Source organism: Lathyrus oleraceus, chromosome 6, assembly GCF_024323335.1.
Source record: "Lathyrus oleraceus cultivar Zhongwan6 chromosome 6, CAAS_Psat_ZW6_1.0, whole genome shotgun sequence".
Classification (NCBI taxonomy): Eukaryota; Viridiplantae; Streptophyta; class Magnoliopsida; order Fabales; family Fabaceae; genus Lathyrus; species Lathyrus oleraceus.
The window spans coordinates 419,379,053-419,393,249 of record NC_066584.1 but is presented as its reverse complement, the minus strand read 5'-3'; positions in this window follow the sequence as shown (position 1 = coordinate 419,393,249).

Genomic DNA, 14,197 nt, shown 5'->3' with positions numbered 1-14,197 from the left:
GGGGCGATCACGAACGTTGAACGATGACAACGTCTCTACTCAGTCCACACGAACGGATTCCTTCAATCGTAGTGCTAGCTGTTATGAATGAAGGCTTTGAGTGAGAGAAAGAGGGAAACAAAATTCCAAGTCTCTACTTGAATTTCAGTCTGAGTGAAGTGGAGTGACAATGCTTCTACCCAAGGGGTTCTATTTATAGAACCACTTGTGTGGGCTTCAAGCTAAAAAGCCCACTTAAGCGTATTTTGGCCCATATCTTATAATATGCCCAAAATCATTTAAGTATTTGGTACCTTACCATATTTCGTCTCCCACTTAAGTGCACCGTACCTTACGGTGTTCCTTAGTTACTCTATCTCTCATCAATCCGTCCTTTGTGTGTGACCCTATAGGTTTTCGCGGCGTTGGCAATTATATTAAATCACGCATTTAACATAATAAACAGTGAGCGGTATCTAGCAACACATCACTGCTACCCAAGTCACGAAAATGTCATGTGATCTGACAAAACCTCCTGTGATAATAATTATGTGTATAATTACCCCTTTTCCCTTATGTCTATATTGAACACAAGGTATAGACCGTGACACCCTTGTCCAGTTCAATATTGGGCCCATAGACATTTATCCTGTTACGCAGGATGGGCAAATTCCATCTAGGACACTCATGTCCTTCAGCATGCTTTGTGGAGTACCCATCAACTGTCTTTATGGTTATCCAGTTACGGACAACGTTGGCTCAACAATAAAGCACTCGACTCTACATCTAGGATCCATAGTGGTTTCAGGTCGAAGAGTGGTATACACTATTATCACCATGAGAATAACTTATGACACTTTGCATAACTTTCTATATAGTATTCTCATAGCGGGTCAATCCGGTATAAATATTACTCCTAATATTCATACCTATGTTTAAGACTTGATAACTCTTTATCCATGATCCATGAGATGTGATCATCAGTCTACAAACATAATAGTCTTAATGCTTTAATGTTATCCCACTTCACACTAAAGCTCGACTACGGATACTTTAAGAATAATGTCCTTATGTTTAATGTGTTCTCATGATTAAGTCACACTTAATACATTAAACGGACTATCTATTCCAGGGACTTTATTAATCAACCATAATAAAGAAAATGCCTTTAAATAATTCGATACAAGTACCAAAAGTATTGGCCTCTAGGGCTTACACCAACAACGCTTTTCTTTATTATTCTTAGAAACTCACTCGCTTCATCTGCTTGCACTGCCGGCTGTGCCCCTCCATACTTCGGGGTAGGATTTACAGTCGCAGCTTCCCTTGTTGGTTCTTGAGGGTTTATATTAATATTGGGAGTATAAATCCGACCGTTGCGGGTCATCCTGCTCGTCCCTGCGATGTTAGTGATATCGGTGTCAACATTCTCCAAGCCTTTCTCACTTTCAGCAGCTTTGGGTTTTCCATCTACCACTCCATCTACCACAGTTATGTCATACTTCCAGGGTACCGCTTTGGTGCTTTCAAAAGGAAAGAGGGTAGGCATACAAACTACCACGGGTGATGGATGAACAACATCTTTTCTGTGATAAGTTATCTCAACTGGTTCTGGTAGATTGAAAACGGGTTCAATGACTGAAACTTCCTCGTTTGTTGTTGGACCACAAACTTGCAAAACACCTTGATCCATCAAGTTTTGAATATTAGTTCGTACCACTTTACATCCCCTCGGATGAATGACACATTCTTCACAGTTGTCGTGGCATGTATCAATCAAACTAGCTCCCACCAATCTTGCATGAAGTGCTAGAAACGGAGTTTTAAAATTTTTAACGTTTTTGATTATACAAACATCAGAAGCATCCTCGATGGCATTAACATCACCATGCGCCGGCAGAGGATTACTTTTTACGTTGGGTCCGATATCTCGAAATGAAAGAATCTTCTTCTCAACCAGCTCTCGCACAATATGCTTCAAAGCATAACATCCTTCTAGATCATGCCCAGGGGCACCCTCGTGGAAAGGAAATGGGCATCTGGATTGTACCATGGGGGTAAGGGATTTGGTGAAGGACCCAAAGGTCTGGGAGTCACCAACCCTTTTCGCAGTAACGATGGGTACAACTCAGTGTACGTCATAGGGATTAAAGCGAATGGAAGTCTACCTCTTTGTACCCTATTTTGATTTGGAGGATTCTGTGGACGGGGAGCCTGTGCCCTTGGATGTTGATAAGCAGGCGGCGTGGGTACTTGCTGGTATACTGGTGCTTGTTGAATAGGTTGATAGACAGGAGCTTGTGACTGGTTGAAATTTGGTGTGACTGCTGCCACATACGGTTGTTGAACATATTGTACTGGATAAGCTGGTTGCTGCTGAGCAAATTGATGTTGCTTCTTCCATGAAAGACTCCTTCTTTGGTTGGTTGATACCACGTTCGTTTCACCCTCTTTCTTTCTTTAAAAACTTCCGGGAAACTTTTTGGCATTATTACCAGATGTTTCAGAGGTGGTTATCATTTTTCCATTCTTCAATCCAAGCTCGACCTTTATGCCCACGACAACCAAGTCAGAGAAGCTTGCAGATACACTACTCACCATCCTTTCATAGAACATAGGTTTTACCGTATCCATGAACCAATCTACTAACTCCTTCTCAGCAAGGGGTGGTTCGACTTGCGAGGCCACTTCCCTCCATCGTTGTGCATATTCCTTAAAAGACTCGTTATCTTTCTGGGACATGCTGCAATTGCCTCCTATCTGGGGCCATATCCATGTTATACTTATAATGTTGGATGAAAGCATCAGATAAGTCTTGGAAACAACGAATTCTACTTTGATCAAGGCTTAAGTACCACTTAGAGGGAGCACCCCTTAAGCTGTCTTGGAAGCAATGTATCATAAGTTTATCGTCCTCTACGTGCGCAGCCATTTTCCGATAGTACATAATAAGGTGACTTTTAGGACATGAGTGGCCCTCATACCTATCGAAATCTGGGGTCTTGAATTTTGCAGGAATCACAAGACCTGACATTAAGCACATCTCCTTAGCAGTAGCACCAAAAACTTGGTCACCTTCCATAACCCTTAACCTTTTCTCAAGAATCTGGAAATTCTCTTTCATCCCTCTTATGTCTTCCTGCCTTTCATCCTCTTCGTCCGAAAAGTCCGGAGCATGTTGTTGATCCTCAAAATAAGGTTGCACGTGTGCACGGACAAGAGGTGGTGCGAACGTGTGGACCACGGGATGAGTTTCATTGATGGTTGGTAGAGGAACCGTTTGCTGAGTGGATTGTGCAAAACCAGGGCCGCCTTCAACTGGAGGTGTGAAACCAGGAGGTAAACCATAGGTTGGCCAAGTGGTTGGTACTGTCCTTGCAGGTTGGGGTTCAATCGTAGGACCGGTGATTTCTGAAACGACCGTCGTTTGGGTGTCCAATTTGGCCCTAATGACTTGTAGTATCTCCATGACTTGACCCATGTTTCCTCGTAGGTCTTCGAGTTCTGAGCTTACTCTCTCCAATTCTTATTCTTGATCTTCCATTCTTTGACGAGCGTTGGCTCTGGTGTTGTAGTGGTGTTGAGGACTCAGTGTGTAACAACTGAATAGAGAAAACGGAATGAGTTTTTATTTATGTATATGGAGAATGCATGAATGTATGTATGAATGCATTTTATGTTTATTTATTTTTAGGGATTCTTATAAACGTTGCAGTTGTTGAGCACGCACTTTGAAAGTAATGTGAACAGAAACAGAAAACAATAGTCAGAAGCTGATGCAAAAATTAAATACCCATTCATTCAATGGAGCCAAAGAGTACGAAGTATACAGTTAAAGTGGGTACAAAACATTAAGCCAAATACAAAAATTGGAAATAACACGAAGCAAACAACTTAAAGAGTCTTCTTAGCAACTCGCTCTTTGTGCACCTTCAATTCTTCTTTGAATCTTCGCATCATCCTTTCGCAAAGCAAAATAAGGTCACGAGCCGAAGGATGAGTGTTATTTTCATCCATGTCCTCTAGAGCATTTTCTAATTTCCATGGTAAGTTTATGGCCACGCCATTACAAAACTCTATGAGGTTAGCCAACTTCGTACGGTATGCATCAACACTTGGCTGCAGAAGGTTGATGGTGCATTCATACTCATCCAATATCTCATTCAAATGCTTCCTATGATTTAGCCAACCCATGCTTTGGCTCTTCAGAGACTCATATTGTTTCTTCCAATAACTAGCTAGCTCCTTGTTGGTATTCAACTCATCAGACTTCTCTTCCCAGGCTTTAGGACATATTTGAGAGGCTCTTTGGGCTTGTTCCTTAAGACGTCTTTCACGCACCACTTCAGCTTCGGAGCTTCGAAGTTGCTCCTTCAGTTCTTGTATTTGGGCTTCAAGCTCCTCCCTTACCTCCTTCTTTTGCTTAGTGGCTAGGTCCCACCAACGCTTCCACTCTTGTCCATCTCTTTTAGCCTTAGCTAACTCATCACGGAGTGAACCTAATCCACTATCAGCCTGATCTAGGCACTCCAAGACTCTTTCCTTGAGATCTTGCTCAATTCTGTTCTTCTTACAACTCTCCTCAAAAAGTTCCTTCCTTTGGTTACTCTTCCTTTTGAGAATCATATTTTTCCCAGTTTCTTTGTAGAATTCAGATTGCAGATCATCTTTTTCCTTTCCAAGTTTAACTACCATGGCTCGAAGTTCTTCCACCTCTTCAAGAGAAACAGGGACTGGTTCTGGTGAAGTAGACTTTAGAGGAATCTCTATAGAAAAAGGGAGCTTCACAACTTTGATCCTCTCCGAGACCCATTGTTGATAAGGAACCCTTGCTGCATCATTCTTTTTTACTAATTTTGTTCCTTTGGTATGCACCTTTTCCCAAGATCGAATGATCTTACGGAGGAGAAAAGGATCACTGGTTCCCATATCATTCAAAACCATCTCTTCTAACTCTTTATCATCGGGCTTCCCACGCATAGGGTATCCAAACTGTCGCAAAGCTAACATGGGGTTGTAGTCGATGCAACCTTTAGATCCTATTAGTGGTACATTTGGGAAACTACCACAACTGATAATGATTTCTTCAACATTCAGCTTGTGTCGGTACCAAATGATATCCTTACCAGACAAAGACACCAGAGTTCTTGCCCACTCCCCATTGGACATTTCACTGATGTGAGCATTAGGCTTGAACACATATGAGATAAGCCAATTATAGAGCAATGGAAGGCAACATATTAACATTCCATTCTTCTTTTAATGTCGAGTATGCAAAGTATGAAAAGTGTCAGCTAGTAGTGGAGGAACCAAACTTTGTTTATCCTTCCAAACGGCCCAAAAGATACTTATGGCAGCTGAATCTATAAAACCTTCATGGGTTGGGAACAATACTAGCCCATATATGAGAAGAGCTAGTATATTTGCCAATGCATCCCAATGATGTATCACAAACAACCTTTCTGCTTCTTCTTCTAGGTAAGCCCTCCAAAAACCAAAGAGATTCTCCCTTTTCTTCCAATTAGCCAATGCATCAGATATGGGGATGTAGAGTGCAAGGGCTAGCATCTCTACCTCAGGTACCTGACCAATTCTATTATACGGTGTCCTTCCTTTCATAGAAAATCCCAATAGCCGGTCGAATTCCTCCAAGGTTGGAGTAAACTGAAAGTCTTGGAATAAGAAACTTCGAAGTGGAGGATCATAGAACTGAGCTAAAGCGGTGATGGCTGGTGTTTGAACATCTACTGAGAGGAGATCCAAAATATGGCCAAACTTTCCTTGCAAAGTCACCCTGAAGCATGCGGGAAGTTCATTCAAAAGTCTTGATATGTTGGCGATATCTGGCATTTTGGCTTTGAATGGTAATGCTTTCCTTCTTTCTGAACCCATTACAAACTTTTTGTGCTAGCAACTGTGTATTCAAAAATTCCCTGAAAACAAAATTTTGTATGAGTGTCATGATGTTATGCAAATGATCATGAATGCATGGTATTTGGTTTTGGGATATCATAAGGTAACTCAAAACACCCTATTTGGTAGGCTTCTTAATAGATAGTTCTAAGTTGGTTACCCATAAACCCACTCACAGGATAGTTTCTACGTTTTTGATAAGGTTCCCATAGTCATGGACCATAATCGTATCAACATCATGGAACAGGCTAGCCGCTTTATGACAAGAGTGACGAAAGGTCTCTTCTGAGCGAGGTTTTCATGTTGGGTGCAACAAGGAGAGGCCCTTGGAGTCCAACATTACGCAACCACCAAAGCAGAAACTGTTTCTAAGAGGGGGTCCTAGAGTCATGGACCCTTCATGAATCAACATCATGCAACAGGCTAGCCGTCTTATAACGAGATCTACAAACAGGTCTACTCTAGGGGAGTTTTCATGCTAGGCACGCAAGGAGTGGCCCTTGGGGACTAACACTACACAACTTCCAATTCTAAACTTATGTGTTCTCTCTTCTTTTTTCAAAGCACGAGTGTAGAGCTTTATTCATGATATCAAAATCCTAACACCCACACATAGATATATATATACAGATATAAGAATGAGATAAAACAGAGATAAAGAAAGCATATAACAAAGGAAGAAAAATAAACAAACAAAGCTAACACACATACGAAAACTTAACTGAACTAGGGTTGACTCACTTAGGGATGTTCTTTTTATATTCCCAGCAGAGTCACCATCTGTCGCACCTCGAAAAATGAGAACACGACTTCAACGAAGCGCAATCGCACGCTCGCAATGATGGACTGAACAGAGTCTCCACCGAACTTTATTTATTCCTAAAAAAGAAAGGGGAAATATTGATAAAACCCAAGAAAGAACGACAATGATTATGGTCGTCGCAACCAAATCAGGGTTCGGGAGTCGGTTACGCAAGGGGAAGGTATTAGCACCCCTCACATCCGTTGTATTCAACGGGAACCGTTTAGTTAGTTTCGTTTTGAATGTTAGCTTATGTTAGTCTTCTCAAGTAATTATGAGGGAAAAAATAATAGGATCAAAAGAAAAGATAAGATGTTTTTGGATTTTTGCAATAAAGGGGACTAAACCTAAGTTTTTTTTATTAATGGGCCTGACAAGATTTACAAATCCTGCTCCTACGTATCTCAATAGAGAAATCAAGGCTTACGTAGTTCTGGGTAGAAAAATGTTTGTTTGTTGGTCGATTTTAGCGACAGCTATATTGTATTAATCGATGAAAACATTGTTTTACCCAAAACAGATGAGGAGCGGACGTATACCACACATCGAATGGATTTATAAATCATCATTCGGAAAAACGCCACTTATCTCGACTCAACAATCGTGGCCGAAACATTGTTTTGCATCACCTTAAGACAATATATCTTTCGTTTATGAAAAAGGTTTTCTTGATTAATCGCACGGCGGCGAGAAAGAGTTTGATGGGTTGGATTTATTTTGAGTAATGGCGAGAGCTTGGATGAGCGAGATATCCATCTCGAATCCTAGTCTCAGGAGTGCACGGTATACACCATGGTCCATTTCCATCTTTATTGAAAAAGTGTTTAATAAAGATTAAGTGTTTTGAATTTGATTGAGAAAGGGGGTTTGAAGAAACCGCGTTACAATTTTAGACGATGGCGAGAGCTAAGATAGGTAAGGCATCCACCTTGAATCTTAATCTCAGGAGTGCACGGTATACACCATGTTCCATTTTCATCTTTATTGAAAAAGTGTTAAGGTAGGAATCAAGTATTTTTTGAGTTTGAAAGACGAATATTTAAAAGAACGAGACATAAGCCCCGAGATCAATAATTCAGGGTTCCACCGGAATGCTAGATTCCAATGGTCCTTTTTCATTCGAATTATTTAAGAAAATTATTTTTGTAAGTTATAGTAAGAAATTATAAAAGATTTAAATAAAACAACAAGTATAAAAAATAAAACAAATGGAGATATGCTATTCCCAAGTATCGAACCCATCTCACTAAAGAAAGTGAAATTACTTCCTCTCCACTCAGCCACTTGTGTTCATTTGTTACCTTAATAACAACTTGAATATATAAACAAGAATAGATTAAAATAAAAATTAAAATAAAAAAGCTAAAACGAGATGGTCTGTTGGACTAATCAAAGCCCACAAAAATGGTGAGAGGGATCCCAAAGATCAACCCTAGCCGCCTGGCTGTTGGGTGGGAATAACAACACATTAATACCAGCAGACAAAAGTTAATGAAAGGTTGCATGGAAAAACCAACGGTCATTAAGTTCTAAATGGGTTTTAATTGTCTGTTTTAAAAAATAAATAAAAGAAAAGGAAGTGAGAGAAAGTGTATCAGATCCAAAATATGTTTGTCTTCCTCACGAAGACATCCTCCATTCTCTCAATCTCTCGACCTCATTCAATCTCTCAAACTCTCGCACCGTACCCTAAACACAAACAAATACAAACAAACCCGTGGCTTTCAAAGAAATTAACAAAAAGCACTCACCTTTGTCACTTGTTCTTCACCTCTCCGCTTCGTCAATCGCCGGTGGAAGGAGGAGACGATTTTTCGGTGAAAGATTACTAGGTTTCGCTACAGTAGCCGTCCAAATTCTTAGGTTTTTTTTCGTGGTCTCCGCTCTCTAACCTTTCTCTCTTCTCTAGGGTTTTTTCGGCGCTACCTAACCTCTCCTTTTATACTCACCATGTTATGGTTTCAGATTCGGCTTATGGAGATCAAAAGGGTATCTCTTGGAAGTGCTTTAAGGTGTTTCAGCTTTGTCTGCCTCATTTGACGTTTTGATCTGGAAAAGGTAATATGAACCACGTACTTTCCTCTTGAATTTGTATTAATTCTTCTTTTGGGTTGCTTGTGAAATTTTACCGCCGGTGAGAAAGGTTTCACCACTGTGAACCCACTTAGACGAAAATAGGACTTGCTTTCTTCTCCTTTTTCGAAATTTACACTGATTTTGTGGTGTTGTTGTAGCAGGGTCCTGAGTCAATAATGAAGTACTCTGTACGCTGGCAAGAAGATTGTGATAAATACTTGGGCTTCAACCATACATCGACCAAAAGGCCAAGGAAGATGCGATCAAATGACAGGCGACTCCATAACCTATCGCGTAATCAGGATACGGAGATGATAACTCTGCAGCACATGCAACTAGCTTGGGTCTTATTTCCTTGTGTATTCTTAAAAGAGCCTTCATTGATTTTGTATTTCGGTGTTGCTTTTCTGCAGAAGTGTAATCAGTAGCACAAGAGATCAACTATGCTTAGCTCACGATTGTGCTCCAACAGTAAGTCTGATGTAGCATTGCATTTGGTACCCTCGTCTATGAGGTAATCATAATTGTTTGAGGACCTTTCAAGCGTAACTTGGCAGTTGACCAAATGGCATAATATCTGGAACATCACGGGCATTCTTTGTTGTCACAATGAAGTCTTGGAGTAACACCATCAGTTGTTGCATTCTCTAACTCGAAATTCAACCACAGCTGCAAAATTGCATGGGAAAGTGAAAACGTCTCATTTGCACGAGTTGGTTATGTGGTTCGGTTTTGATTTCCTCGTTGTAGCAATACCATCACCTCATCTGTAGAAGAAGCTATATATTGTGTAAGACCTGCTGTCTTCACTTCTTCCCTTTTTATTAAATTGAATCTCCACAAACTTACCAAACTGACTTGAATTATTGTTTCTCGCGGTCTTTGCATCTTTCACCATATTCTGTAATTTGTGGTCAACGTTAGCAACAGAACTGTGTTTTGCAGCCACAATCACATGAACCCTTTCGCGGCGTTTGACTCTCGAAGCCTTGCCAACTGCACCAAGAGTTGTTGTGGCATCTGAGCATCCATAGACAAAGGCCTATCTCAAAGGTGCAAAGACATAGATGGTAGACTCTTGGCAACTTACAATCTTAACAGATGAAAGTTAGTGACATCGTGAAGAACTGCCCTCTTCTCGTTATCGTTCCTGGCACCTTGCGCCGATAGAAAGCATCATCACCGTTTCTAGTATCCCTGTTCTTAGGATCTGCTACTATAAATTAGCAGGAATTCTGCAGAAGAGATTGAGAATACAGTTGAGGCAATAGAAGGCACTGCGAAAGTGCATTTGCTTCAAAGCTCACCAACCTCATATTGGATAAAAAAAAACAATGGTTTATGGTGTACCCTGCAGGTTTGCTTCTTCCTAACTTTTGGTATGTGATAATATCTTCGCTTGGTTTATGTTCCTTTCTTTCACCATTTTCAATCATTACATTGGTAACTCTTTGCTATTGCGTAATTTGTTCTGTAGGTTCACAACCATACTCGCGGGCGACTCATCACTGCTGAATTTGCTTGGATATGACTTTATTGTTTTGCTTTTTCTTACTGCAGTAACGACTATGAAACGAGAACGACTTATTGCCACGCTCTCCTTACCTTTTCTATTTGAACTTCCTTTTACAATTCGTGTCTTCTGTTACTTTGCTGACTTGAGATAAACCACTTTTTTTGCAGGAGAATGTTATACGACGTGCCGATCATCATTAGCGGTATCTTCATCCGTCGCAGTAGAGGAACTAATGTCCACCGAATGTGGGGATTTAACAGAAGCCAAATCCTACTCAGACTTTGAGCCAGATAACTGTATCCTGAACGGCGCTCCTTCCTTGTCCTGTGGGAACTGAGCCAACATAACTGGATTGAGCTGGACTATTCACACTATTTGTTTTGGAAGTTTTATGAGTCTTATCTGTTGTATTCGTCTTTTGATGTGGCAAACAGATTTTATCTTCCTGGCGTACCAGAGTGTTGATGTGGAAAGTGCTTCTCATCAGCATAGTGTGCCGGCATTTGAGATGTTAAGTGCATGTCATCAACATAGCGTGTCGGTAATATGGATGGATTCAACAGCTAGAAGCTGATCTATCACTCCCATAAGATGCATCAACAACGATGGAACGACACAACAATAGACGTACGGGAATAGCAGTGCCATCTCGCCACAGTGGTGCCACCTTTTTCATCAATTTCACAAGAATACCGTACTTTGCAATATCATTTATTTTTTTCAAGAACGGATAATCCCTTGTAACAATAATACTTCTGTGCTTTCTCTATTTACAAAGTCTGCATCTTGTATATACAATTCCATTTTCTCACAGAAGGATTGTAATAGGTGTAGCAGTTTTTCCATTTATGCCACTTGTAGCACTGCTTTGAATTCCGTCATGAAAAATAAAGAATTATGTTTATGCTTGCAAACTCAATACGACCTCTAGAACGTGGTTGCTGCAAAATCTCTGACCATTATTTTTATCACATTTGAATTTGGGTGTTAACTGTTTTTCTCTCTTGTAAATTGAGTATGCTTTGGACAAACTTATGATTTGTAAAGAATATGTCATTGTTGTGAATGGAAAAGTTAACGTCTCTCGTAGCAGGTCAAAAGAAACCTTTCCTTGTATCTTGTGGACTTCATGTATTCAAGTGGTGATGTTTAAAGGTTATGAGTTAATCCACTTGCCATGGGAACGATGGCTGTGAGTGAATGGATGTGGTAAAAATGAATGAAGTAATTAAAATATGAATGAGTATGTGTATGGATGAATGGAAGCTTTTCCAATGTGAATGAAAAAATGTGAATGCAAATTTAAACATGATATATAGAAATATGAGATGGAACATAGATGGAATCTCTTTGAATTAAGATCGAAAGGGAAAATGACGTTCTATGAGAGAGACAAAACATGGATTAAATTTAAACATGAGAATGAAAGTCATGACATTGCAACTGATTCTATTAAAATATATCAAACATCTAAAGCCAAATAGAGAGGTAAAAATCTAATAGTCATGGAATGGCAAGTAGTGGCAATGTCTAAATAATCCGTGTAGGTGGATAGATTCATGACCAGATGAAATGGTCATGAGGAGGAAAGAAAATGAATGATTGATGGAAAAAAATTCAGGACCAAAATCAGGGTATGACACACACACACACACACACACTTAAAAAATTGAGAAGCATATCTCTTTTTAATTAAAATTAAAAAAAAAATGTTATTGGAGTCTGACTAGTTGATTAATGGATTGCCTGCTTGATTAGGAATTCTTGTTTCAAACTGTCTAAGTGATTATATTTATAGCCTAATCGATTAGATGATGCCTAATTGAGTCCATTATTGATTATGATTGTATCTTAATGATTGGTAATGGCTATATATCAAAATATTCCATTTTTTGCCTCAATAATCGATTATTTGAGGTGCCTTGTCCATTAGCCTAATCGATTAGGTCATTTATTTGTCTCTTGGATTGTTTCCAAATTTACACCTTTTCTTGGCATATAAACAGAGAGCTTCTCTATCATTTTAAATCATCCCGAAAACGTAAAAAAAAATCAATTTTCATTTCTCTCATCACCTCTCTAAATCATTCTGATTTTCTCATATATTTTAGCCATGGTGCTTTGAGGGTGTTCTTGAGTCTTAGTGAGGATATTGTTCTAGGTGAGGGTATAATTATAAATTTATCAAGAGTAGATTTTCCTCTTGAGTAAATAATTCTTCCTTAGGAAGTTATCATTTAGGTTTAGATATAAACCATTTAAAAACCTTTTTGTTTATATTTGTAGGATTTGTCGAAGTCTCTGCTTGGTTCGTGAGCTCTGTCATGAAGAAAAGCTCTCTTTTTGGTTTATGGAGATCAACCACTGAAAAATCTTTACAATGATTCTTGAGCTCATCCCGGTTAAAATCTATTTGGTTCAAGATCACCCTAGTGTAAAATACCATTCGGTTTTTGAGTCAAGTCTAGTTAAAAGCTTGGTAGGCTCAAGATCAGCCCAATAAAGATCTATGTTTGGTTCATGGTCAGCCCGTGTAAAACCTCAGTTAGGTTCGAAGGATAACCAAATTAAAACTCCGAACTGGTTCAAGATCATCCTGTGTAAAATCTCACTCCAGTGTGAAGACTAATTGCTTCAATACCGTTCATTGTTTAGCCTGGAGATTAACTACTTCAAGCTCTGTTAGTTGTTTGGATATAAGTTATCCTGAAAAATTCACTTCTTTGTATAAGGGGGTTTCTAGGCTTAACCTTCTAAAATCTCTCAAGCAAAAGTGAAAAGTCCCAATATCAATTATTGGGAGGAGGAGTAGGACACTTCATTAGACCGAACCTCTATAAGTCTCTAGTGCCATCTATCTTCCCTTATCTCTTTTTATTTTCTATTTAATTTCTTTACTTTAAATTTATGTTGCATATCTATTTAAACTTTTTATAAATTGTTTTCAAACTGTGATTTTAAAAAGGATTTTGTTTTAAATCAAAAATTTTCAAACCTCTACAATTCACCCATATTCCCTCTTCTTGTGTATGGAGTCACGTGTTCAACAGATTTGACTCATGGATTATTTTCAAATTTATAATATGCCTTAACCTACAAATAGAGAGTTTCTATATCACTTTTTTACATCCATAAAACAAGCTTTGATATTACTTTTATTTCTCTCATCAATTTTACTAAATCTCTCGTTTATCTCATATATATTTAGCTATAGTGCTTTGAAAGTATTCTTGAGTCTAAGTGAGGATCTTTGTTTGGATGTGAGCTTAATTGTAAATTTACCAAGAGCTTATTATCTATTGAGTAAATATTTCTTGCGTAGGAAGTTATTTTCTTTGCGAGCTAAACCGGTTAAAAGTTCTTGTTTGAGGGATTATCCTAGGATGTCTCTATTTGGCTTGTGAGTTTCACTAAGAAAAAAGCTTTCTTTTGATTTGTGAGGATCAGCCATTAAAATATCCATAATAGTTCTTGAGCTAGTCCAAGTAAAAAGCTCTATTAGTTCAAGATTAGCACGATTAAAATATCACTTGGTTCTTGAGTTCATTATGGTAAAAGCTTAATTAGTTTGAGATTAGTCCATATAAAATCTCACGTCGATTGTGGTTAGGCTATACAAAACCCTGATTCGGTTTGGAGGATAGCCAACTCAGAACTCCATCTTGATTTGATATTATCACATGGAAAATCTCAGTTTAGTTTGGAGGATAACTACTTTAAACCTTGTTCGATGTTTTGTTGGAAGTTAGCCTTAAAACTTCATTTCTTTTTATAAGGAGGTTTGTGGGCATATCCTTCTAAAATATCTCGAGTTTATTAGATACTCTTAAGAATAATTCTTGGGACATTAGTAGTTCAATTTAGGTCAAACTTGTATAATCTCTGGTGTATCTCTCTATCCCTTATCTCTT